The following is a 26,581-nucleotide window of genomic DNA, read 5'->3' as shown; positions in this document are numbered from 1 at the left end:
TTAGAAAGCACAGCCTGTTAACGGACACGGGGTTTGGAAGCAGTACAAACCCAGGGGTGATGGCATTGCCCATCATGTGCCCTGAGGAATAGCCAAAGCTAATCCTGGAGTGTGAAAAAATCAGCCTATACACACAAATACAAGAGCAAATGACGATGGTGCTGAGGAGAGCAGAGACTGACCAGTTTCTGTGAAACCTGGCTGTCCTTCCTGATTACAGGTTTCAGGCAAATCCCTGATGTCCTCCTGATACATTGCACTTACTGTATTGTTATGCTGAATGTGTTTCTGTAGCTTGCAATTAAACAACATTTAATGCAGAGAGAGGTAAATTATGACATCTGGGGTCATTTAGGAGAAACCAACCTGAAAGCAGAAAGAATTAATAACATTGGAAGTTTTCTTCTCTTGATATAATTGAGTGAAAAGTACTGTTCTTAGCTAAAGGTTAACTTGCATAGGTACAGCTATCTTAGGCAGGACTCCTATCTTGAAAATTGGTACAGATAACATTTTAAGTAAAAGTATATGATAATAGTGTTACATTCTGCTACTAAAAATCCCAATAATAATTTTAATTCTGTATTTATTGAATACTTAGTATGTATCAGGTATGTAAACACTTTGCATGCATTATTTGCTCTACTACTGTCATGGGTCACTTAACGACGAGGATGCCTTATGGGAAATATGTCATTAGGCGATTTCGACATTATACGAGCATTGTAGAGTGAACTTACACAAACTTAGATGGTATAGCCTACTATACACCTAGGCTATTTGGTATAGCCTGTTGCTCCTAGGGGCATGTTACTATATTGAATACTGCAGGCAATTGTAACACAGTGGTAAGTATGTATCTAAACACATATAAACATAGACAAATTAAGAGTAAAATATGGTATAAGATAAAAAATGGTTCCACTGTATAGGGCACTTACCATAAATGGAGTTTGCAGGACTGGAATTTCCTCTGCATGAGTCAATGAGTGAGTGGTATGTGAATGTAAAGACCTAAGACATTACCGTACACTGCTATAAACTATAAGTACTGTACAGTTAGGCTACATTAAATTTATAAAAAAAGTTTCTTCAATAATAAATTAACCTTAGTTTACTGTAATTTTTTCAATTTATAAGCTTTTAAGTTTTTAAAAACTTTTTGATTGTTTTATAATAACATTTAGCTTAAAATACACATTGTACAGCTGTGCAAAAATATTTTCTTTTTTGATAGCCTTCTCCTATAAGGTTTTATTCTATTTTAAAAATTTTTTATGTTTACTTCACTTTTTAAACTTTTTTGTTAAAAACTAAGACACAAACACATACATTAAAGTAGGCCTACGCAGGGCCCGCATCATCAATATCACACTGTTTTTTGCCTCCACATCTTGTCCCACCGGAAGGTCTTCAGGGGCAATAACACATATGGGAGTTGTCATCTCCCATGATATCAATGCCTTCTTCTAGAACACCTCCTGAAGGATCTGCCTAAGGCTGTTTTACAGTTAACATTTTTTATATTAATAAGTAGAAAGAGTGTGCTCACAAATAATAAATAGTATAATAAATTCATAAACCAGTAACAATCATTTATTATCATTATCAAGTATTGGGTACTGTATATAATTGTGTGTGCTATGCTTTTATATGACAGGCATCACAGTATGTTTGTTTATACCAGCATCACCACAAAAACATGAATAGTGCATTGTCCTACAATGTTATGAGGCTATAATGTCACTAGGTGATATGAATTCTTCAGCTCATCTTATGAGACCACCATGGTATATATAGTCCTTCTTTGACTGGAATGTCATTATGTGCTGCATAGCTGTATTGCAACTTCATAACATGAGGACTGTTTTTGACTTGGTATTTTTATATGATTAGAAATATGAGGTAACCTCAGAATAAATGATCTTATTCCTATTTCAGAAGAAAGACCAATAGAAGGATGAAATATGATATGGTCTCTATGCCATGTGTTATCTCCTGGTTATAATATAGTTTGTGGATTTCTTAAAATGGCCAAGTCATGGAAAATAGCCTGACCAATGTAGTGGTATCATTAGCTTGAATGTTCTAGACAATACATTTCAATTAATTAATTGATGCACTCATAAGTCAACAAAGATTTAGTTGAAATCTAATGGAATTAGATTGAAATCTATATGGAAAATATTCTACTGAGTGCTAGGGGAGTAAAAATAAATTAGAAATAGTGGTGGAAGGATACATTCAAACAGGCAGATGTTACTGCAGAAGTTAGAGCGAAGAACTGTGGCTGCACACTTTCTAGGAGGAAATCAGAGGTAGATGCTTAGGAGGTGTCAGGAAGGCTGAATATGGGTGTATCAAGAGTGGCAAAGGAGGAGAAGCACTTCGGCCAGAGGGAATACACAAGCACAAAAGCACAAAGCCTTGTGGTATCTTCAGAACAGCAGTTCTTTGTTGCTGGAGTAAAGATGTGTATATACTAGAAGAGAAGTCCTACAAGGACATGAGACTGGAATGTGTCTTTTATACTAAATAATGAGTCCACCCTTAGTCCTAAATGCCACCATGAGAACAGAGTTTGTAAAGTCAGGACTGATAAATGCCCATTTGTTTATCAGAAGGTAACTAACAGCTGTCGGGAGAATGGACTGAAGTCAGGAAAATGAGAAAGCTGTTATAGAAGTCTAGAGACTGGAAACAGTGGGGCTTGAAAAAGGCAAGGACAATGGAGTAGAGAAATAAAAAATGGGTATTCAGGTGATGTTTTCAGATAGAATCAGCATGATTTAGTGATGCATTAAACATGGGACAGGAAGGAGACATGTGATAATTCCAAGGCTCCTAGCTGAGAACCCTGTGCGCAGTATACCAATAACCAAAGAAAGAACAGAGGAGTTCAAACAGTTTTGGAGGGAGATTGGGAAGGTAACAGGATTAGGCTTTGGCAAGCTGCATTTGAGAAGCATGTAGAATAGGCAGCTGGAGATGTCTAGCAGCCACTGAAAGTGCAACCTCAGATTACATTTGCTTTGTAAGCAATCATGACCCATCGTCAATTGACATTCACATCTTTTAGGACGTGTACTGTCATCAAGCACTTTTCCCACCCTTCCCATTATCCTGAAAAAGAAAACTTTTTATTATCCTAACTGGGAAACTTATCTAATTTTCTTATTAAATTTTATTTTGTGGGTTTCTGTCAAGATAATTTTGCATCTTGATAGACAGAAGACTTGTTGGTTAATCACAGATTTCAGCTTTTTGTTATTCACAGTCTAATAATCTGGCACTATTTCTTTACCCAAGTGGTTAAAAATGTTGAGTGGGACCAAAAGCAAACACTAGGGTTCACCAGCACTGAGGAGTTGTGATTATTCCACATTTCGTGCCATGCCTTCGCCCCTAATCTGCTTACCCTTTTCTACCTTGCTTTTACTCCAGAAATTTGACTCTTACTGACTACGTAAATGGAGCACCTTTTCCCTCTGGCTTCTGGTTGGATCTGCCAGTGGAAGACACAGGAAGGGGATCTGACAGTGGAAGCAGGGAGAGATCAAGATACTGTTTTCTCTACTCTCTCTCTCTTCCTCAACTTTGTGGGCTCTGTCAGTGATTGTTTTGGCCATGCTCTCCTCCTTTCTTGGCTCCAACTGTCACTGGGCTCTAGTGACATCATGATCTCTCTTTAGCCCCTCATGTCCACCAGCAGTAATGGGTTCTGAGTCCCTGGGTATCACAACATACCTGTTGGTACCCTTGGATCCACTCATATCTATGCAGAAAGACCATTACATTCTATCCAAAATCCTGGTGAAGCATCTTGTTCTACTGCCCTGGCCTGATGAATACACTATCACTGAATATGACATTTTAGGTGTCTCTATTATGTGATTTTTCAACATGATACAATGAAGTTATTACTATAGAGAACTTATAATATTTCACTTAAATAATTCTTCTATCATCCCAACACTATTTGTTACTACAAAATGATATAGTATAATAGCTTCAAACAATTGGAGGGGAAAAAATCCCAGCTGTGATCAGAGAGTACACAGTGCACACACACTCCAAACCCTCACTTCCATTAGTTCATTATACAGTTGTTATTTCCCCACTGTGAAAATCATAAGTCGAGAGTAACTGTTTGAAGTAGAAATGATATACCAACTTATAAATGTCTCATGAAGAGTAATCATTTGTAATTTAGTCATATGAGGTCACTGCACAGTCCCAGGGTACCCTGGGTACTGTTTACTACATAACGAGCAACTAGGTTACTCTGATCATAGCTACTACCCATCAAATGTGATCCAGCTAAAAGAGATTTGGATGTTTACAGTCTCAATCTTATTGATTGCACTACTGTAAGTAGAAAGAAGACTGTATTTGGTATCAAAAGCTTAGGAGTAAGGGTCTCTTTCTTGCCCTACGAAGGGTAGGCAAGGGCTCAGTTGCCGAGACCATAGAAGCAATGTTCAAATAGTCAGGGTTCTTGGAAGACTCTCTATTTGCTATTTAAAACACATCAGTCCCTTGACTGATGTGTCAAATATAGTGAAATGAGGGATGATGGGTAGGGAGTGGGGGCTAGAGGTGGGGAAGGACATAATTACTCTCAAGTCTTCTGGTGTAGAAATTTTCATCATGGTCCATTCTTTTCTTCCACCATAGGATATTCCTATTCCAGTTTTCTGAGAACATAAATGGCTGTTTGGTCACATCAAAAAATCCCAATCCCAAAGCCAAAGGCATTATTAAGCCCCAGTATGATGCTGGAAAGCTGAAAAACAGAAAACAAAACAAAACAAAATAAACAAACAAAAAAACTGAAGCAACTTCTGCCAGGACCAAATAGTAACTTGTCAGTAGTGGAGCAACATTTAGAAATGTGGCTACGTCTGTTACTCAGATGGTGACACTATAGGGAAATTCCAAGTGGTAATAATCTTCATTTATTCTTAGAGTTGTGAAAACAATACATACCTTAAGTGATTTAACAATGCTTTCTTAAAAGGTTATGGTATGCAGATGATGTTCAATGAAAGTAGAAAGGTTTTCCCTGTATAATTAGATGTCACATTCCTCAAAATGGAAATTTAGGGCTTTCTCTGTTGGAATTTTTTAAAAAAGGCTTCAGGAAGTCTTATGTGTCCATCTTTTAAATCAGTTGAAATACTTTTATTACTCATGTTGAGATTGCTTAGTGCCCGTTATGAAACTTGGGTATTACATTATTAATAAATTAACTTTCTTTTTCTTAAAGCTTTGAAAGCACTAATATTATGTTTCTATTAAAACATCACATTTTTCCTGTTACTTTCTGTATTTTTCTACGATCTCTTAAGAGTAAAATTACCTTGATCTTCTCTTTTAATGTTGTCTTTTTCATTTTTCCTTTCTTCTATTGAATTTTGCTTTCATTGTCTAAAATAGAGAATAGAGATTTTTAAAAGACTGCAATGTGCATCCATCGAGCACTTGCTATAAGGCATGCACTATGCCCACCTCTTTGCATACATAGTCTACCACAATTTGGTTATTCCAAGATTCCGCGGGAGAGTGTCTTACTTTATATTAAACATTTTTTAGAACTTAGAGAGTTAACTAACTCATGTAAAATAACACAGTCAGTAAGTGTTAGACTTGAGATTTGACCTCAAACTTGTCTAAGAGCAATGTTTTCCAGTCTTATAAAAAATTTGTTACTACTTGTAATTATTTCATGACACTTTGTGTTTCTTGCTCAAAGTAAAAGCAAAACAAGAAGGAAAAAAACACCACACAAAAGTAAATCTTGTGAAGCATTTCATATTTTGCTTCTTAAAGCAAAAATTAATTTACATTTTATTTTTGTGACTACGGGTAGACCATTTTTTCCCTCTAAAGTTCAAAGGTTTAAAAATCTCTTTAAAATAGCTTAAACCCTTCAAAGACGAAGAAATACTGCCATTTCTAAATCATTTTTTCTGATTTTTCACTTAAAACATACTATATTCTACATATGCCTACTAATTTTTTAATTGAGGAAAATCTCCTTTTTCCCCTAATTGCAAAATCATCTTAAAATATGACATATTTTTATTCATTGATTATCAGTAGAACAGTCTATTATATGAATTATACAATTTGTATAAGTTTATCTTTGAAATTGAGATTATTTTGCTTTTGTTGAGTACACACTGTAAACCAAAATTTGATGGATTTAATAAATTAGATTTCAGCAAGCAACCTGCTTGTGAGGAATAAAGACCCAATTGGTCAGCTCACTGAAGCAGGAGTGGATGTGATGGTGCCCCCATGGCCATTCAGTAAATCAATTTCCTGATAAATCTTTGCTTACAGAAAATATTTTAAGTATCAGGACAATATACCATATATTGGCCTATATTCTCTATGGCTAACTCTGAAGAGGAAGTTTGACCTGAAGCTTTGAGAGTTTGCTTGAAACTTGGAGATATTTCTTGGTCAAGGATAGTATAGTATAGCCCTTGTATAGAAGTCAACTTATTCCTGATTATTACAGGGCTAGATTACAGTATAGATTACAGGCTATAACTTAGGTATACCATTAATGAAGGACACAGTTTAGTGTAGAGGTTAAAAATGATGGATCTATATTAAAGCTGGGTTCGAATCCTGGGTTTACTACTTATTCTCATTGTCACCTTGGACAAATTACCTAATCCTTTTAAGTATTCATCTTCTCACTCTAAATAGATTAAGACTACCACTCTTACTGAGTTGTAGAGTATAGAAAATGGTCTATGTCTGGTACTTAGCACAGAGTCTGTTCTGCTTTGCAAAGGTTAGCTTTGACTTGGATATTAAACACAACATCTGTAACCATTAATGCAGCAGATTAGCCCATGGTGCTAGTAAGTGTATGGTTATGTGGTCAATGCTCTATGGAGGCCAATCAGCCTTACTCTGATTCATGGCCTCAGCTTTACTCAGCAAGGCCATAAGTATGCCAGAATAAATCTATACCCATTACTGGAGAAAAAAATCAAATGTCTGCCCCTAGGCTGGTCAGTCAGTAAGGTCACCTTCATACACAAAGAACAATATTAATGTTAAGTCTGTCTGCTCAAAAATAAAATGTTCACCTGCAGTTACCTTTGAGGACTGGGAGAAGTCAATGAATTAGTAAAATCTTATGAAAGAGCGAAGTTACATTGGAAAGGAAGTTCACAGTGAGTAGATTTCAAGCAGGAGCTTGGTGAGGCTACTGCCACAGAACTAGTTATAAGAAGGACTAAATATGACTGGAATAATTTGGATATATAATGTCAATTAAACCATATTGTCACATGAAATTCCTTACATAATTGGAGATGTGAAAATTGGTTCCCTTTCCAATAAAGAAGCACTCTTGAGTATAAATTAAAAACAAAGTCAAAAGATAAACACTCTTTACTGGTGCTTATTCCACTCTTGCCAAATGTTGTATAAATAATAAAAGGATATTAGTTTCAGATTATCAGCTTGCCAGAGGCACAGAACAGCAAAAGTAAACATCAGGGGTAATGTGGTTTCCTTGATGATGTATGAATATAATAGCGAGGTGGTAATATGAAGAGAACCTATGAATAAAAGAATTTGATTTTTTTCAGGTTTCTGCCATTGGCGAATCCTTTGGCACAGGCAGTGTGAGACGTACCTTGATAAGTAGTGGGGATGATGCTTTACTGAATTAGTCTGGTGAAAAACAGACCATAATATCATAATTTACTTATCATTTGGGGCTTACCTCAATTTTAGAGTTCTTGACAGCTACAAAAACTCATCAGGTTAACTAAAAAATCAAATTATCACCTTGCTTCCCTGGAGAAGGAGAACAAGCACATTCATCATCATTTAGAATTTTTTTTAACAACATAGATTAACAGTAAAGTAGTATCTTACATCTTTAAAGTATTTTACACTCTCTTGGGTGCTTTCACTTGCAGTAGCTCTCTGACACGCAGAAGTCAGGAGAACCAAGAAGACTACCTTCCTAACTATGCAGTTTTATGAAGACCAGGATGAATTAACAGGAGACATGGTGAAGGCTGCATTCATAAAAAGCTCATATCACAGTTTCTGGTGTACTCAGGAAGGACTCACAGAACTAAAACACATTTGCTGCCTGACAAAAAAAAATGCCAAAACTATTTGGCCCACCTATGCAATTGAAACTACAGTTTCTTCTCATTCACGAAAGCTGTATTTTCCTTTATTTTCCTTGCTCTCTGCCCTGCTCCTTTAAAAAAAAAAAAACTCAAATGAGAGCGGTATCAGGAGCCTCTTGCGGCCACAGAAACACTCAAAGTGCCTGCACCAGTACAGACTTTGACAAACATCAAAGATGAGAGGAATAAAAAAAAATGAGAATTTTTTTTTCTTCATTTGGTCTTTGCTGAATCTTCAGTCATTTTAGGCGCATGACATTACTTATTTGTGTCAATTCTTACCTCTTTTCCCCCAACATTTTCCTTCCATAAGGCCTTCAAGTCTTTGCTCAAATCTTACCTTCTCAGGGACGTTATCTTTTGAAACTTGCACACATCCCTTAACATTGTGTGTGTGTGTGTTGGGGTGGGGGAGGGGGGACGTGATCCCTTGTCTCACCCTAAATTTTTTCATCACCTTCTAAGGTAGTATATAATTTTCATATTTAAGTTTGTTGTTCATGATCCATCTCTCCTCACTAGAATGCAAGCTCCAAGAGGGCAGGGATCTTTGTTTAGCTCACTGATGAACACGCAAAGAAATATATGCTGAGTGGAAGAACAAACCAATGGTTTTCTTTTGTTTTTCTTATAGGTAACTCAATACTAACAAGCATCCCAACCAACTCTCATTTTAAACTTTTAGAAGATGGCCAGGGAAAAACGTTAACATGCATGTGCTGAACATCTTATTTTGCAGAGAGGAATAGAAGCATGTTTCAATAGAGATATGAAAAAGCTGCTGAAGGTCTAGCACAGAACTTACTAATAGTGTGTAACAAATTATTGGGCTTTAGAAATTCAATTTAGTTCTCAACATGTGCCACTTCACCACCTGCATACACATGAGTCACACCCATACCCGCTCTCTCTGCCAGCTCCACCTTTTATCCTCCCCCTCATTAGCCAACACCTAATTACATACTAATTGGCCCAGAGAACACAAGCTTGTTATTGCACTAAAAACACTCAGAGCTCCCCCACAGACAGATTCTCATGAAAACCAAATATAAAAGGAGTTGGCCCACTGCCTGGTTTTCATTAGGACTAAGCTAGATTCTTCTAGGTCCTGGCCATACAGATTAGTGTTTGTTTTCAGGCTTCTCCTAAGTCATAGTTTTCAGGGGCACATTTCAATACTCGGGACCAGCCAATGGGACCAACCAGATTTGAGTCTCTCATGTGGGCAGCAATTTCGGCCAGAAAGGACCTTTATATATGACCTGGATCGTTATATGAATGGTTCATTAGACAGAGACACCTGCAGCTCACCAGGAAGATTTCTTCATTAAGCTTACTATTGTTCCCCTTATGTGATCCCTGAACATCAAAGTGTTCAAACTGCAACTCTCTAAGATTAGATAAACTGACTCTATAAATATATTAGGAACATGAACATGTAGCTCTTTTCACTGAAATACATTTTTCTTCCCATGGAAAACACACCAAACCATTCCTGCCATCAAAACACAAATAAATGAGCTGCGACTAATGACAGAATATTAGGAGTCTGAGTGGAGATGCAGTTTTGTGAAACTGTGGGTTTCTTTTTTTTTTTTCCAACTAGCATCTGGTACTGTAATTACCAGTAAGGATAGGTTCAGACACCTGGAGGAGGAGACAAAAATATAGAACAGAGTGTCCACATTGGCTGCATACTGCTCTCCCACACTCCCCTAGTGTGGGCGAGGTGGGGGCGGCACCAGGGGGAAGATGCTTGCCATGTTCGGAAATGGAATGCCATATCAGGGCAGGAAGAATTAAGAACAAGGAGGGAAGAAACCCTTCAAGCTACATCTGTCTCCCAAAAGGAGCCACAGTCCAGCTCCAATTGCGTATATAAAAGAGATGAACAATTTTGGAGAGTCCACTGCAAATTGTTGTTGCTTTGCTTTGATGGTGTGAGGCAGGGGCTGAAATATGGATTCCCTACTTGGATAAGCTGAGATTCTGAGTATTATTTAATCAAACTTCACTGCAATGCAGAGATCTCTTAAACAATATCTGTGTCAGATTATTATTCTATCTCTGAACAACTCTACTTGATAATCCAGTCCTTTTGAAGAAAGGCTGCATTTATATATACTCCTTTAAGTATCACAGATACCACAACGAAAAATTATATGAGTGTAACTGTACTTTACATTTAAAGTGTTTATGTTCTTTTTCATTTAAACCTCATGCTATAATTTCCACATTCTGAGTATTGTTAATATTGTTATTATTATTAAATGAATAAATAATTAACGTACAAAGGGTGGTATACAGCATCCAACACATGGTAAGGCCTCAATAACTATTAGTTGAGTGAATAAATCTTTTTAAAGCATAGTGCCAGTTTCATATGTGCTGGAAACTTATTTGGTGAATGTCTTGGCCCGGGTTCTTAGTTACAGACAATAAAACCCACTTTAGCATGTTTAAATGGAGATGAATTTATTAAAAGGCATAAACAGCGTAGAATCATTGAGAAGCCTGAAGAAGCAGACTCTTCGTTTCCAGGAAAGCCCCAAACCGCACCACACAATTGGGTTCTTTTTTTTTTTTTTTTTTTGAGACGGAGTCTTGCTCTGTCGCCCAGGCTGGAGTGCAGTGGCCGGATCTCAGCTCACTGCAAGCTCCGCCTCCCGGGTTTACGCCATTCTCCTGCCTCAGCCTCCGGAGTAGCTGGGACTACAGGCGCCCGCCACCGCGGTGTGCTGCTGCTGATCCAATGGTTCAGAGTGAGAGAGTCCTTGCTGCCTGCTCTGGAACCATGCCAAGTCTGCCAGGGTGTGCATGGCTGACTGAATGCCTTTCAGCTGTTTCTCTCCACTCGTAACTACATTTCAAATTAAAACTCTGCATGAGTGTGTCTGATTGGTAGACTCTAATTCAAATAAGGAACCTCCTCCACTGGAACCTTAGAAATAGACTTTTTAATGTTTCATCTGTCTAAACACATCGAGTGAGCTGAACACTCACATCATCTGCCACAGTGGGGTGGGAGCTGTGAGCAGGGACCTGAGCAATAGCTCATGAGGACAAAGGACTTGGGCAAACTGACTTCTTCCCAGGCCATCAGCAGTATCTGAGCAATCTGAGATGAATTACACAAATTCATAAGATTTGCAAACAGTATGAACTACTCCACCAACCTCTTCACCCTCTTGTTCTCCCAACATGATGAATGTGTGATTCATCATGATCTGATTCTGGCCTTTACTTCTGCCCATCCTTACCTACAAATTAATATCAACACCTGCTTGGAGTCCACTGAGCAAATAAATTGCCATTTCTTGCCTCTGCATCTTTATTTTTATTATCTCTTTGCTTTATTTCACTTTTTCTTTCTGTGGGTTTTCCTGACTCAGGGTCAAGTTTGGGCATTACCTCTACTAGAAAGCCTTCCTTAATTCTCCAATACTGGGTCAGTTGTCTCTGCTGTAGTATCAAGTACATTATCTTTGTAAAACTTATAATATTTAATTATCATCACTTTGTGGGTACATGTCTCTCTCATTGTATTGTGAGTTCCTTGAAGGACAGGTCCACAAATTATTCATCCTCATGTTGAAATATAGTATCTAATAGTATTCATCAGGGATGGATAACTCCTTTAACAAACAATACAAACATTTCAATGGCTTGATTCTGTAAATATTTATTGAATAAACATCTATTGCTTACTCACATTATAGTTCAATTTGAGTCAGTGGAGGCTATGCTCCACCCAGTCATTCAGGAATCCAGGCTATTTTTATTATTCAACTCTGCCATATTTCAGGCTCCTATTTTCTTCTCCTTTATAAAGAAAATAGAAAAAGAAAAAAACAAAGAATTGGGGCAGAGGTATACTACTTTTTAGGTGGTAGACCTGGAAGAGGTATATATGACTTCCGTGTATGTTCCTTTGACTAGAACTTAGTCTCTTGTTCCCACCTAACTGCCAGGGAGTTGGAAAATGAAGTCTAACTGTGAGGTCAGGGAGAAGAAGAAATGCCATTTAGTTAATACACAGGATTACTTATACCACAATACACATTTCTGGCCACCAAATGTCTTTCTTTCTCTTATAGGAGAGACAACTCAGAGTCCCATTCAATCACAGTGTACAGCTCAAAGATCAGAATCTCTTGGTGATGCTCAGTTCTCTCCACCATGATCCTAGAAGTTAAGAATTAGAAAGACAAATTTTCTGCAAGTGCCACCCCACTACAATCTTATGCACCCAATATATAGTGGTACAACAAGAACAAAATAACTTCAATAATATCTCCCATTCAGAAAAGTGAAAAATAAAAGATGCAGCAGTTACTTATTCATAGCATATTAAAATACTTTAGGCCAGGGGGTGAGCAAATATTTTCCCCTCCCTCCCTCCTTTCTTCCCTTCTTCCTTTCCCTTCCTTCCTCCCTTCCTTCTTTCTTTCCCTCCTTCCTTCCTTCCTTCCTTCCTTCCTTCCTTCCTTCCTTCCTTCCTTCCTTCCTTCCTCTCTTTTTCTTCTCTTTCTCTTTCTTTCTCCTTTTGAGATGAGACCTTGCCAGGTTGCCCAGGCTGGTCTTGAACTTCTGGGCTCAAGCAATCCTCCCACCTCAGCCACCCAAACAAATGCTTTCCTGAAGGACATTCAATTCCTATTTCCTAAAATGGCCAATATTTTAGGTTTGCAGGCTATATACTGCCCACTGTGCCTCAACTATTACTCAACTATGCCATTGTAGTTCAAAAGAAGCTATAGAGAATACATAAAGCCCAGCTGTATTTCAATGAAGCTTTATTTATAAAAACAGTACACATGCACCTGGCCTGTAGTCTGCAGATCTATGCTTGAGACAAACATTCCGAAGTCTGTCTAACTTAGAGGTGGGGAGAGTTGCTTGATTAGGGCCTGATCTCCCTTTTTGGGAAGAATTCCAGTGTCTGTTTTTACTCCAGAGCATCTGGCTCAACACTAAGAGATTTTTTTGGTTTATTATTCTACTGGACCATATCTGAAATGGGAATTGAGGAATATGCACAGCTATCTCAACTGCTTCTAGCTACAGCAAGTGGAAAACATAAAGTTTGTTTTATAGTACAGACCATCAAAGACTCACGTTGTCTTTGGCAATATGATTATCTCAACAAATCAGTAGGCTTCTGATTTATTTGGTCCCAGTCAGTTCCACATGTAAATGACTACATAGATCTTTTCTAACCATAGCTGTAAAACATGCCTTATTTTTAAGTTTATTTTCCTCATGTCTTTCTCAGTTTAATAAATTACCTTAATATCATCTAAACCAATGATTAGGAAGACCACACTAGTGCTGTACAGTAGGGTTTACTGTAGTGTTGATCAACTGACAATGTTTCCTGCTGCCTTGTTGGTCAAGATCTTTTAATTTTTTATCTTACTAACTGGGATCTGAAGCAATCAACTGTTCTAACTCTAGGATGCTTCATATTTCTGGATTCTATATGCCCTTTCATTTCTGCTTAAAAATCAGACACTGAAAACCAATGATAATAAAAATATAGTGATACTCTAATGCTAATCACTTCCCCTAGAGCAACAGATTCAATAGGTATATGGATTATTAATAATTTCCTAGGGCTGCCATAACAAAGTATCACAAATTGGGTGACTTACAACAATAGAAATTTATTGTCTCAGAGTTATGGGGCTAGAAGTCTGAAATCAAGTTGTTGGCAGGGTTGGTTTCTAGTGCAAGGGTCTGAGGGAAAGTCTGTCCCATGCTTCTCTCCTAGCTACTGGTGGTGATTGGCAATCCTTCATGTCTCTTTGGCTGTTGATGCATCACTCCAACCTTTACTTCTGTCTTTGCATCATCTTCCCTCTGTCTGTATGTATCTCTGTCTGTGTCCAGATTTCCCTCTGCTTATAAGAAGAGTAATGTTGGAATAAGGCTTACTCAAATAATCCCTTTTTAACTTGAGTACAGCTGCAAAGATCCTATTTCAAAATAAGGTCACATGTACTGGGGATTAAAACTTCAAGATACTGGCCTGGTGTGGTGGCTCACACCTGTAATCACAGCACTTTGGGAGGCCGAGGTGGGCAGATCACGAGGTCAGGAAATCAAGACCATCCTGGCCAACATGGTGAAACCCCATCTCTACTAAAAATACAAAAAATTCAGCTGGGGGGGGTGGCAGGCGCCTGTAGTCCCAGCTACTTGGGAGGCTGAGGCAGGAGAATCACTTGAACCCGGGAGGCAGAGGTTGCAGTGAGCCGAGATCACACCACTGTGCTCCAGCTTGGTGACAAAGCAAGACTCTGTCTTGGAAGCATATCATCTGCTTTCCAAGTTATTGCAGGTGACAATTTTTTTTGTTTGTTTTTTGTGAGACAGAGTCTCTCTCTTTTGCCCAGGCAGTAGTGCAGTGGCATGATCTCAGCTCACTGAAACCTCTGCCTCCCAGGTTCAAGCGATTCTCTCGTGCCTTAGCCTCACGAGTAGCTGGGACTACAAGCATGCACCACCACACCAAGATAATTTTTGTATTTTTTTGTAGCGGTGGGGCTTCACCATGTTGGCCAGGCTGGTCTTGAACTCCTGGCCTCAAGTGATCTGCTTGCCTTGGCCTCCCAAAGTGCCAGGATTACAGGTATGAGCCACTGTGTATGGCTGCAGGTGATAGTTTTACCAAATGTTTCCGACACTGCATGAATTGTCAACATTCCAACCTCCAGTATCTTTTTCCTTACCATGCACTATCTGACTGCTAAGTCAATTTCACATATTTTAGGTTTTGTTTTGGCAGCATCCTTTTCAAGCAATGAATATCTGTCTTATCAAGCAAGATAGGTTGACTGCGCAACAATGCCAAAATTTCTGCAGTTAACCCAATAAAAGTTTATTTCTCACTCACACTACATCCATTGTGGACCAGTGGGATGCTCTGCTCCACACAGTCATTAGGGAATCCAGGATCCACATATCAGGTAGCTTTGCATCCTCTGTTCATGCTCCTCTGCTTTCAGAGGGTAGAGAGAGAAAAGTATGGAGGAACGAAGGTTGGAAAGTAAAGCATGCCACTCCCACTGGTATTTGACCAGTCAAAATGAGTTACACATCCCAAACTAGCTGCAGGCAAGACTCAGAAATGTGAATAAATTGTGTGCCCAGGAGGGAAAGAAAGAGAGCTTGGTAAACACACAGCCTTGCATTTGCCCCAAGTACTTTGAAAATATCTGAAATATGCTTTTGAACAAATTATTTTAAATAAATGAGTTTCAACAGGCTCAAGTCAGTTCCTAACATTTGTTAATATTTATAGCATCTCATCTGAAGGGATAAGGTGGTGTATGCTATCAAGACTTCTGGCTGGCCCTGGCACCTTGTTTGTATCTTGAGTCCAGCTGTGAATCTGGGAGAGGCCTGACAGTCTTTTCTGACCCCATAGTTAAGCAATAGCTGGGAATGAGAATTCCTCATATCTTAGCTGAAGTTTGAGGTAAAATTCTAAACAAATGAAGATGGATATGAAGAAATGTAAAAGACATGAATAAACCAAAGCCAGAAAGAAATTAGGAAAAGATATTAGGTATTAGATAGAAAGCTTCAGTTCAGTTCTAGAATTCTACTTATCTACATCTATTCGCCCATCCGTCATAGAATGACTTTCAGATCGCTCTAATAATAGTCCACTTCCCACCTAAATTTTCATTGGTTTTAAGTCTGGGTAGCGACAAAAATGCAAGTTAATAACTATTTTCCAGCTGAGCTGGAATGGTCAACTATTTTCTTCATTATGGTTGCTAGATATTTTCCTCTAAGAGTCTCATCTTTTGTTAGTCTACCTTTCATGGGGCCAAATTTCAGATAGGTATCTTGTTACCTTGTCTCATTAAGCCTTATTTCCAAGCCTCCTATGACAAGATGTCTGTCAGAATTCCTCATATGACATGGTATCTGTACCCTTCTTCCTGTCACTCTCCTAGGAATATGCTTTAATTTTTAAACTTCCTCCTAAAATTTTGAATCTGGAAATAAATTCAGGTCCCTGTATGTGGCTGGACTATGGCAGAATATTATAGGAGTGTTGTTTTTCTTTGTATACAATACCACTTTTCATTGTTTTGACCCTACCCTCGTATACAATTTCTAAAAAATTTTGTTGTTTGGGACTCCTAATAACATTGGTCATCAAAAACTTGGAGATTTAAAGCTTTGCCTCAGTGCTGGTATCATAATGGACATTAGGAAAACATCATTCCTATGCTTTGCCTGTCCAAAGCGAAGGCTGCAAAATTTGTAGTACATACCACAAAGAATGTCTGGTTCTCCTTTTATCTTAACTCAATATCTCTCCGTTTGCTACTTTCTCAGCTTTTTGTCCTACAAATGCATTAATGCATTAGTTAACATGCAATATTTTCTACTATTATAGCTGATTCTTTTGAAAAGGAAAATTTCTATTGTTCTATTTCAAGAATGAGATATCCCTTCAAATCTCTCATTAATAACTCTTTGTTTATATTTTCTCAGGGTGTTAAAAGTTTCAGTGTTTTACTTATCTATATATCTATATATGATCTATCTATACCTTGTACATTGCTTTCTCTGGTTTTCTAGAAATTAGTTTTGATTTATTACTATTTCCTTAGAATGACTGGGCTTATTTTTCTAGTATATCTTTAGTCTTCCATGCTGCTGTTCTGTGTTTTTTCAGAGACATTGTTTAACCGCTATAGAAATATGTGAAGTTTGAAATCCTCTTGATTAAAACCAGTGATTAAAATAATAAATCTGACATTTGTAACTTGTACTATATCCTTCCCTTGACTGGAAAAATTAATGAAAACCTTTTCTGTACTTGACTGGCAATTTCTTTAGTTGAGGGTTTCAAGATTACAGAAATGACACTTTGTCTTTATATATGTATCATGCAGTCAGTGATCACTAAGACCTGGCAGTAGGTTTGATGGATTTCAACAGACTATCCAGGGAGTCAGAAACACTTCTTGTTGCACTTCACATCACCACCACTGTATCCAGATAGTCACCTGTTGCTGGAACTGGTAAAAGCATTCTTCTAGCTTCACTGTAAATGTACTTTAGCTTTGTGAAATATGAAATACATTTTTTTTTCGCAAAGTCCAAAGCCACTTTCTATGAAAAGAACCTTGGCTTCTTTTTAAAAATATATATATTTCTGGAGATACAATTTACATACCATTAAAATATCCATGTAAGCATATAATTCAGTGGTTTTTAGTATATTCACAGAGTTATACAACCATCAGCACATTCTGATTTTAGAAAATTTTCATAAGCCTGAAAAGTCACCAAGGAAGAAAGGAATTATAGTCTGGGAAACATTGTTATGGATACATTATTCTCTGCTCCTCCCTGATAAATATAACAATAAATCTGGAAAACAGAACAAGGAGCAACCAAGGGAAAACTTTGAAAGGTGGTAAGAGAATGACAAACTAATTAGAAACCCTAGGACTGGAAGAACAACACAGCAGTATAGTGAACTATTCCTTCTACCTTCACTCAACTGCAGAAAGTGACCAAGACCAGGCAATTTCCACAAAAGGCAGCCCAGGGAGGCTTATTCCTCTCCCTAGATAGAATGCTTATACCTCCAACAATACCATGTGAGCGCAGCACCACTGGTAAGTAGAATCAACTGCCCTGCAAATAACAAGAGGCCAAGGGAAGTGCCCTCCTTTCACACCTGACCTGAGACTACTCCCCTGCTGAGAGAAACTGAGATGTCCTTGTGGCACTAGCAAAAGAGACCCTGCCACAACAAGCAACCTGACTTTGCACCTGTGAACCTGAGATTCCTATTCCCTACCCAGAGACACCTGGGATGACCAGGCCCTATCACACTACTACAACAAGCCCCTGTCCTGGGAGGCATCTTCATCACCACAGTCCCAGGAATCCTCCTTCAACACCCACATTGCCTCCCAATTCTGCAACGAAGCACATCTAGCAGCCTGACCTAGGGAAACACTTTCCATCCCCTCAGAGAGCATTAGCAGGTACAAATAGGAACCATGGCAACAGATAAACAAAGCAGACCGAAATAACATTGCAATGGCTCTGAGAAGCAAACTTATTGGAACTACAGTCCATGAAGTAGGCCAGGATCTGCATGCTAAACCTAAATGTGCTGATTTCTTGCTAAAATAGAGCATTTCAGTAGAACTTAGAGTTTACTAGCATAAGAGACAAAATATCCAGAATGCAATTGACAACCAAACATAATGAAGAATCAAGGAAATCACAACTTGAGAGCAGAGAGATAATGAATGCCAGCACTTAAGTAACTCACACATTGAAATTATCTGGCAAGGATTCTAAAACAATTATAATAAAAATGTTTCAACAATCAATTATAAATTCTCTTGAAACAAATGAAAAAATAGAAAATTGTAGCAAAGAAAGTGAAGGTATAAAAGAGAAACATGGTAAATACAGAACTAAAACATACAACAGAAAATTTAAAACTTACTAGATGGACTTAATAGTAGACTAGCGATAACAAAACATAGAATAAGTGAACTTGAAGATAGAATGATAAAATTTACCCAGTCTGAACAACAGAGAAAAAATATACTACACCAAAACAATAAAACAGAAAATAGAACCTCAGGAGCCTATTAACACAATAACCAAAGATCCAACATTTGTATCATTGGAACCCTAGAAGGAAAGGCAAGGGAAGGAGACAGACTGAAAGAAACTTTGAATAAATGATGCCTTAAAGTTTTCCAAATTGGTGAAAGACATGAATCCACAGATTCAAGAAGTTGAGTGAACCACAAATAATATAAATCCAAATAAATTAATACTAAGATATGCCATAATTAAACTTCTGAAAACTTAAGACAAAGATAAATCTTGAAAGCAGGCACAGAGAAATGACACATTACATACATGGGGATACCAATTTGAATGACAGTGAGTTTATTTTTGAAATCATGGTGGTCAGAGGAAGTGGCACAACATTTTTCATGTGTTGAAAGAAAGGAACTGTCAACTGCAAAGTCTAAACTCAGTGAAATTATTCTTCAGGAATAAAAAGGAACTGAAAACATTCCCAGAGAAAGTAAAGTTAAAAGAATTTGTTACTAGCAAACATTCTCTTAAAAAACTGAATGTGGTAGCTCATGTCTGTAATCCCAGCATTTTGGGAGGCTGAGGCAGGCAGATCAGTGAGGTCAGGAGTTTGAGACCAGTCTGGGCAACATGATGAAACCCTGTCTCTACAAAAAATTTAAAATTAGCTGGGTGTGGTGGTGCACACCTGTAGTCCCAGCTAATCAGGAGGATAAAGTGGATCACTTGAGCCTGGGAAATTGAGGCTACAGTGAACTGTGATCATGCCACTGCACTCCAGGCTGGGCAACAGAGTAAGACCCTGTCTCAAAAAAAAAAAAAAAAAAGATTGGCAAATGAAAGTTACTCAAACAAAAAGGAAATCATAAAAGAAACAAGCTTGGAGCATCAGAAAGGAAGAAAAATAACAGACAGCAGACATATGGGTATATTTTTCCTCATGAACTTTCTAAACAATATTTGAGGGTAGAAGCAAAAATTATAGCAACTTTTAATATTCAAAACAATGATATTTAAAGTAGAAATGGTAAATGAACCTAAATGCACATAAAATTTCCACATTTCACTTGAAGTAATAAAATGTTGATACCATTAGATTGTAAATAAGTCACTGTTACAGGCTGAATTGTGCTTCCCCAAAATTTATGTGTTGAAGTCCTAACCCCCAGTACTTCAAAATGTGGCTGTGTTGGGAGATAGGGCTGTTAAAGAGGGAATTAGAGTAAAATGAGGTCATATGTATGGGCTGTAATCCAATATGACCAGTGTCTTTATAAGAAGAGGAGATTAAGACACAGATGTGTGTGCACATGGAGAAAAGACCAGGTGAGACACAGCAAGAAGGCAGCCAGCTGCAAGTCAAAGAGGCCTCAGAAAAAAAACCAAACTTGCTGACACCTTGATCATAGACTTCTAGCCTCCAGAACTGTGAGAAAATACATTTTGGTTGTTTAAGTTACCCATTCTGTAATATGTTGTTATGGTAGCCCCAGCTTGGTAATTCAGTCATATATGCATTTAAAAAAATATTCAGAGTAACCACTAAGAAAACTATTGGAGATACACTCAAAACCACTATAAAGAAATAGAAATTATTTTTTCAAAAAGTTCAGTTAATATTCAGGTAGACAAGTAAAAAGAAATACAAGAATAAGACTTAGGGGAAATAAACAGAAAATAAGTAATAAAATGGCAAATGTAGGCACTAAGTATCAGTAATTGCTGTAAGGTAAATGGTGTAATTTACCATCAAAAGGCAGATGTATGTAGAGTGGACATAATGAAAAAGCCAACAATATGATGTTTATAAGAAATTAACTTCAAATTCAACAACATAGGTAGATTGAAAGTAAAAGGATGGAAAAAGATATTTAATGCAACCATTATTTTGAAAAGGGACATGTAGCCATATTGATATCAGATAAATTAAATTTCACAGCAAAGGAAATTATTAAATAAAAGTGGGACAACTTGTAATGATAAAAGAAACAGTCTACCAAGAAGACATAAGGGTTTAAGTGTTTATGTACCAAGAAACAGTGTCAGGATGTATGAAGCAAAAGCTGATAGAGCTGAAAGGAGAAATGGACAAATCAACAGTCCTCAATGAGGATTTTGACATTTCCTTTTCAGCAACAGATAGAACTATTAGACAGAAAATCCACAAGAATATAGAAAATCTAACCCATGCAGTCAACCAACAGGGTCTATTTGATTTACATAGCACACTTTACCCACCAATAGCAGAATCACACATTTTAATACACCCATGGAATATTTACTAACATAGATTATATCCAGGACCATGAAACAAACCTCAGTGAATTTAAAAGAAATGAAATTATAGAGTATACACTCTTTGATCATAATATAATTAAGCTAGAAAGACAATAGGAAAATCTCTCAACACATGGAACTTAACAACACATTCTGAACAACTGATGGATCAAAGAAAAAGTCTCAAAGAAAATTAAAAACCCATAGAAGTGAATGAAAATGAAATGCAATATATCAAAACATGTGGCATATAGCTAAAGCTGTGCTGAGGGTGGGTGGGATTTAAGGCACTAAAACTTGCATTGGAAATGAGGAAATTTCTCAAATCCATAATCTAGGCTCTTATCAATGAAAATAGAAAAGCTAGAATAAAATGAACCCAAAGCAATTTGGAAGTAAATAATAAGGATTAAAAAAAAAAAAACAGAAATCAATGATTAGCACCCTCTGAAGCCATGGCCCGAGCTGTACCTTGGCCCCTTTTAGCCATTGGTAGAGCAGCTGGGATGCAGGCCACCAAGTCCCTAGTCTGCACACAGCAGGGGGTGCCCTGGGTCCAGACCACGAAACCATTTTGTTCTCCTAGGCCCTGGGTCCGTGATGAGAGGGACTGCCAGAAAGGTCTCTCATATGCCCTGGAGACATTTTCCCTATTGTTTTGGCAATTAATATTTGGCTCCTTATTACCTATGCAAACTTCTGCAACCAGTATGAGTTTCTCCTCAGAAAATGGGTTTTTCTTTTCTATTGTGTTGTAAGGCTGCACATTTTTCAAACTTTTATGCCATTTCCCTTTTAAAACTGAATGCTTTTAACAGCACCCAAGTCACATCTTGAATACTTTGCTGCTTAGAAATTTCTTCTGCCAGATACCCTAAATCATCTCCCTCAAGTTCAAAGTTCCACAAATCTCTAGGGTGCAGCAAAATGCCACTAGTCTCTGATAAAACATGGCAAGAGTCACCTTTACTCCAGATCCCACCAAGTTCCTCATCTCCACCTGAGACCATATCAGCCTAGATTTCATTGTCCATACCATTATCAGCATTATTGATTAAAGCCATTCAACAAGTCTCTAGGAAGTTCCACACTTTCCCACATTCTTCTGTCTTGTTCTGAGCCCTTCAAACTGTTTCAACCTCTGCCTGTTACCCAGTTCCAAAGTTACTTCCACATTTTTGGTTATCTTTACAGCAGCACCCCACTCTACTGGTACCAATTTACTGTATTAGTCTATTTTTACACTGATGATAAAGACATACCTGAGACTGGGTAATTTATAAAGAAAAAGAGGTTTAATGGACTCACCATTCCATGTTGCTGGGGAGGCCTCACAATCATGGTGGAAGGTGAAAAGCATAGTCTTACATGGTGGCAGGCAAGAGAGAATGAGCCAAGCAAAAGGGAAATGCCTTATAAAATCAATCCAATAAAGGACATCTATAAAAATCTCATAGTATCATAATTGTGAGTAATATTTTTCTTATAAGATCAGGATGACAAGATGTCTGCTTCCATCACTAGTATTCAACATTTTAATGAAGTTTCTAGCCAGGGCAATTACAAAAAGAAAAAGAAAAAAAGAAACAAAGGACATCAAGTTCAGAAGTGATGTAGTAAAAATTATGTCTATTTGAAGATGGTATGATTTTTTGTATAGAAAATCCTAAGGAATTCACTAAAAGCTATTAGAGCTAATAAATGAGTTCAGAAATGTTGCAGGACATACCATCAACCTACAAAAATCAATCATATTTCTATACCTTAGCAGTTAATAATCCAAAAATGAAACTGAGAAAATAATTATATTTGCAATAGCATCTCAAACTATAAAATACTTTGCATGAATTTAGTGACATAAGTACAATATTTGTACACTGAATACCACAAAAATTCATGGAAAGAAATCACTTATGACTGTAAAGACGGCAATACTCTTCAAATTGATCTGCTGATTTGATAAAATCCTTATCAAAATATCAGCTGGTATTTTTGCAAAAATTGACAAGCTGATCCTAAAGTTCATATGGAAATACAAACCATCTTGAAAGAGATGCCAAACCATCTTGAAAATGAAAATCTTTTTTTAAAAATTTATTTATTATTATTATTATACTTTAAGTTCTAGGGTACATGTGCATAACGTGCAGGTTTGTTACATATGTATACTTGTGCTATGTTGCTGTGCTGCACCCATCAACTCGTCAGCACCCATCAACTCGTCATTTACATCAGGTATAACTCCCAATGCAATCCCTGCCCCCTCCCCCCTCCCCATGATAGGCCCCGGTGTGTGATGTTCCCCTTCCCGAGTCCAAGTGATCTCATTGTTCAGTTCCCACCTATGAGTGAGAACATGCGGTGTTTGGTTTTCTGTTCTTGTGATAGTTTGCTAAGAATGATGGTTTCCAGCTGCATCCATGTCCCTACAAAGGACACAAACTCATCCTTTTTTATGGCTGCATAGTATTCCATGGTGTATATGTGCCACATTTTCTTAATCCAGTCTGTTACTGATGGACATTTGGGTTGATTCCAAGTCTTTGCTATTGTGAATAGTGCCACAATAAACATATGTGTGCATGTGTCTTTATAGCAGCATGATTTATAATCCTTTGGGTATATACCGAGTAATGGGATGGCTGGGTCATATGGTACATCTAGTTTTTAAAAAAAAAAAAAAAGAATCTCTGGCAAAAAAGAATCTCCTGATAAAAACCATGTGTTGAAAAGAAAACAAAAACAGACTGGGAATCTATGTTTTCACTCTGGGTTTGTGGACTAATACTTTATCTTGATCTATTTTATGTATGAAGCCCCTATATTGCTATGTTTACCTAAAAAGAGTTTGGCCTGATTTTTGAAAAGTATAAGATTAGATCATGCAACTGCACATAATCATATATTTCATATGTGTATGTGTGTATTCACAGGAGCATGTACAAATATTCAACATTCAAACATGTATGTGTATCTGTAGATATACAAATAAATAGATATGTATAAAAAAAAAGAAAATGAAAATCAAAGTGGGAGAACTCAAAATTATTATTATTAATAGTTGCACCTAGATTCTGTTATTTGAATGCACAATGTGTTTCAAAACAAATTGTGAATTATTGAATATTTAGGATGTCTTCACTTTTTTGCATAATGCAATAATATTTTTATAAATTTTTATGCAGATCTTTGATACCTTAGAATAAGATTTGTAGAGCTGAATTACCAGGGGAAAACATATGAATTACTTGCAGGTTTTGTGACATAAGCGCAAAAGGCTTTTAGTAAAGTTCTGAAAATATAATAGCCTTATCAGCATGCTTGACAATTTCCTCAATTTAAGAACACGTTATTGGGGGTGGAGCAAGATGGCCAAATAGGAACAGCTCCAGTTTCCAGCTCCCAGTGCAAGCGACACAGAAGACGGGTGATTTCTGCATTTTCAACTGAGGTACGGGGTTCATCTTACTAGGGAGTGACGGATGATCCATGCTGGTCAGCTGCTGCAGCCCGACCAGTGAGAGCTGAAGCAGGGCGAGGCATCACCTCACCTGGGAAGCTCAAGGGGGAAGGGAATCCCTTTTCCTAGCCAGGGGAACTGAGACACACAACACCTGGAAAATTGGGTAACTCCCACCCCACTACTGCACTTTACCAAGGGTCTTAGCAAAGGGCACACTAGGAGATTATATCCCACACCTGGCCGGCAGGGTCCCACGCCTGCAGAGCCTCCCTCATTGCTAGCACAGCAGTCTGCGATCTAACTGCAAGGCAGCAGCAAGGCTGGGGGAGGGGTGCCTGCCATTGCTGAGGCTCAAGTAGGTAAACAAAGCCGCTGGGAAGCTCGAACTGGGTGGAGCCCACAGCAGCTCAAGGAGGCCTGCCTGTCTCTGTAGACTCCACCTCTGGGGACAGGGCACAACTAAACAAACAAACAAAGAAAAAGAAAAAGCAGCAGAAACCTCTGCAGACGCAAACGACCCTGTCTGACAGCTTTGAAGAGAGCTGTGGATTTCACAACATGGAGGTTGAGATCTGAGAATGGACAGACTGCCTGCTAAAGTGGGTCCCTGACCCCTGAGTAGCCTAACTGGGAGACATCCCCCACTAGGGGCAGAGCGACACCCCACACCTCACACGGCGGGGTATACCCCTGAGACGAAGCTTCCAAAGCAAGAATCAGACAGGTACACTTGCTGGTCAGCAATATTCTATCTTCTGCAGCCTCTGCTGCTGATACCCAGGCAAACAGGGTCTGGAGTGGACCTCAAGCAATCTCCAACAGACCTACAGCTGAGGGTCCTGACTGTTAGAAGGAAAACTAACAAACAGGAAGGACACCCACACCAAAACCCCATCAGTACATCACCATCATCAAAGACCAGAGGCAGATAAAACCACAAAGATGGGGAGAAAGCAGGGCAGAAAAGCTGGAAATTCAAAATCAAGAGCGCATCCCCCCTTCCAAAGGAACGCAGCTCATTGCCAGCAACGGATCAAAGCTGGACGGAGAATGAATGACTTTGACGAGATGAGAGAAGAAGGCTTCAGTCCATCAAACTTCTCAGAGCTAAAGGAGGAATTACGTACCCAGTGCAAAGAAACTAAAAATCTTGAAAAAAGATTGGAAGAATGGATAACTAGAATAATCAATGCAGAGAAGGCCATAAACGAACTGACAGAGATAAAAACCATGACACGAGAACTATGTGACAAATGCACAAGCTTCAGTAACCGACTCGATCAACCGGAAGAAAGAGTATCAGCGATTGAGGATCAAATGAATGAAATGAAGCGAGAAGAGAAATCTAAAGAAAAAAGAGGAAAAAGAAATGAACAAAGCCTTCAAGAAGTATGGGATTATGTGAAAAGACCAAATCTACATCTGATTGGGGTGCCTGAGGGGGAAAATGGAACCAAGTTGGAAAACACTTCAAGATATCGTCCAGGAGAACTTCCCCAACCTAGTAAGGCAAGCCAACATTCAAATTCAGGAAATACAGAGAACGCCACAAAGATACTCCTCGAGAAGAGCAATTCCAAGACACATAATTGTCAGATTCACCAAAGTTGAAATGAAGGAAAAACTGTTAAGGGCAGCCAGAGAGAAAGGTCGGGTTACCCACAAAGGGAAGCCCATCAGACTAACAGCGGATCTCTAGGCAGAAACTCTACAAGCCAGAAGAGAGTGGGGGCCAATATTCAACATTCTTAAAGAAAAGAATTTTAAACCCAGAATTTCACATCTAGCCAAACTAAGTTTCATAAGTGAAGGAGAAATAAAATCCTTTACAGATAAGCAAATGCTTAGAGATTTTGTCACCACCAGGCCTGCCTTACAAGAGACCCTGAAGGAAGCACTAAACATGGAAAGGAACAACATGCAATGGTACCAGCCATTGCAAAAACATGCCAAAATGTAAAGACCATCGATGCTAGGAAGAAACTGCATCAACTAATGAGCAAAATAACCAGTTAATATCATAATGACAGGATCAAGTTCACACATAACAATATTA

The 26,581-nt window shown here is 38.1% G+C and overlaps 1 long non-coding RNA gene across 1 annotated transcript; it reads right to left on the bottom strand.

Annotated features, from left to right (window-relative positions):
• Positions 1-1,245: 1,245 nt before the first annotated feature.
• On the bottom strand, positions 1,246-18,547 carry LOC126961849 (uncharacterized). Its single transcript, XR_007728443.1, has 4 exons — positions 11,890-18,547; positions 7,757-7,830; positions 5,363-5,430; positions 1,246-4,786 (listed from the first exon to the last, which is right to left on the bottom strand). It is a non-coding gene; the product is annotated as an uncharacterized LOC126961849 (long non-coding RNA).
• Between the last annotated feature and the right edge of the window lie 8,034 nt (positions 18,548-26,581).

Source organism: Macaca thibetana, chromosome 8, assembly GCF_024542745.1.
Source record: "Macaca thibetana thibetana isolate TM-01 chromosome 8, ASM2454274v1, whole genome shotgun sequence".
In the NCBI taxonomy this organism is placed as follows: domain Eukaryota; kingdom Metazoa; phylum Chordata; class Mammalia; order Primates; family Cercopithecidae; genus Macaca; species Macaca thibetana.
The sequence above is the reverse complement of the archived record's forward strand: the minus strand, read 5'-3'. Positions and strand labels throughout refer to the sequence as shown.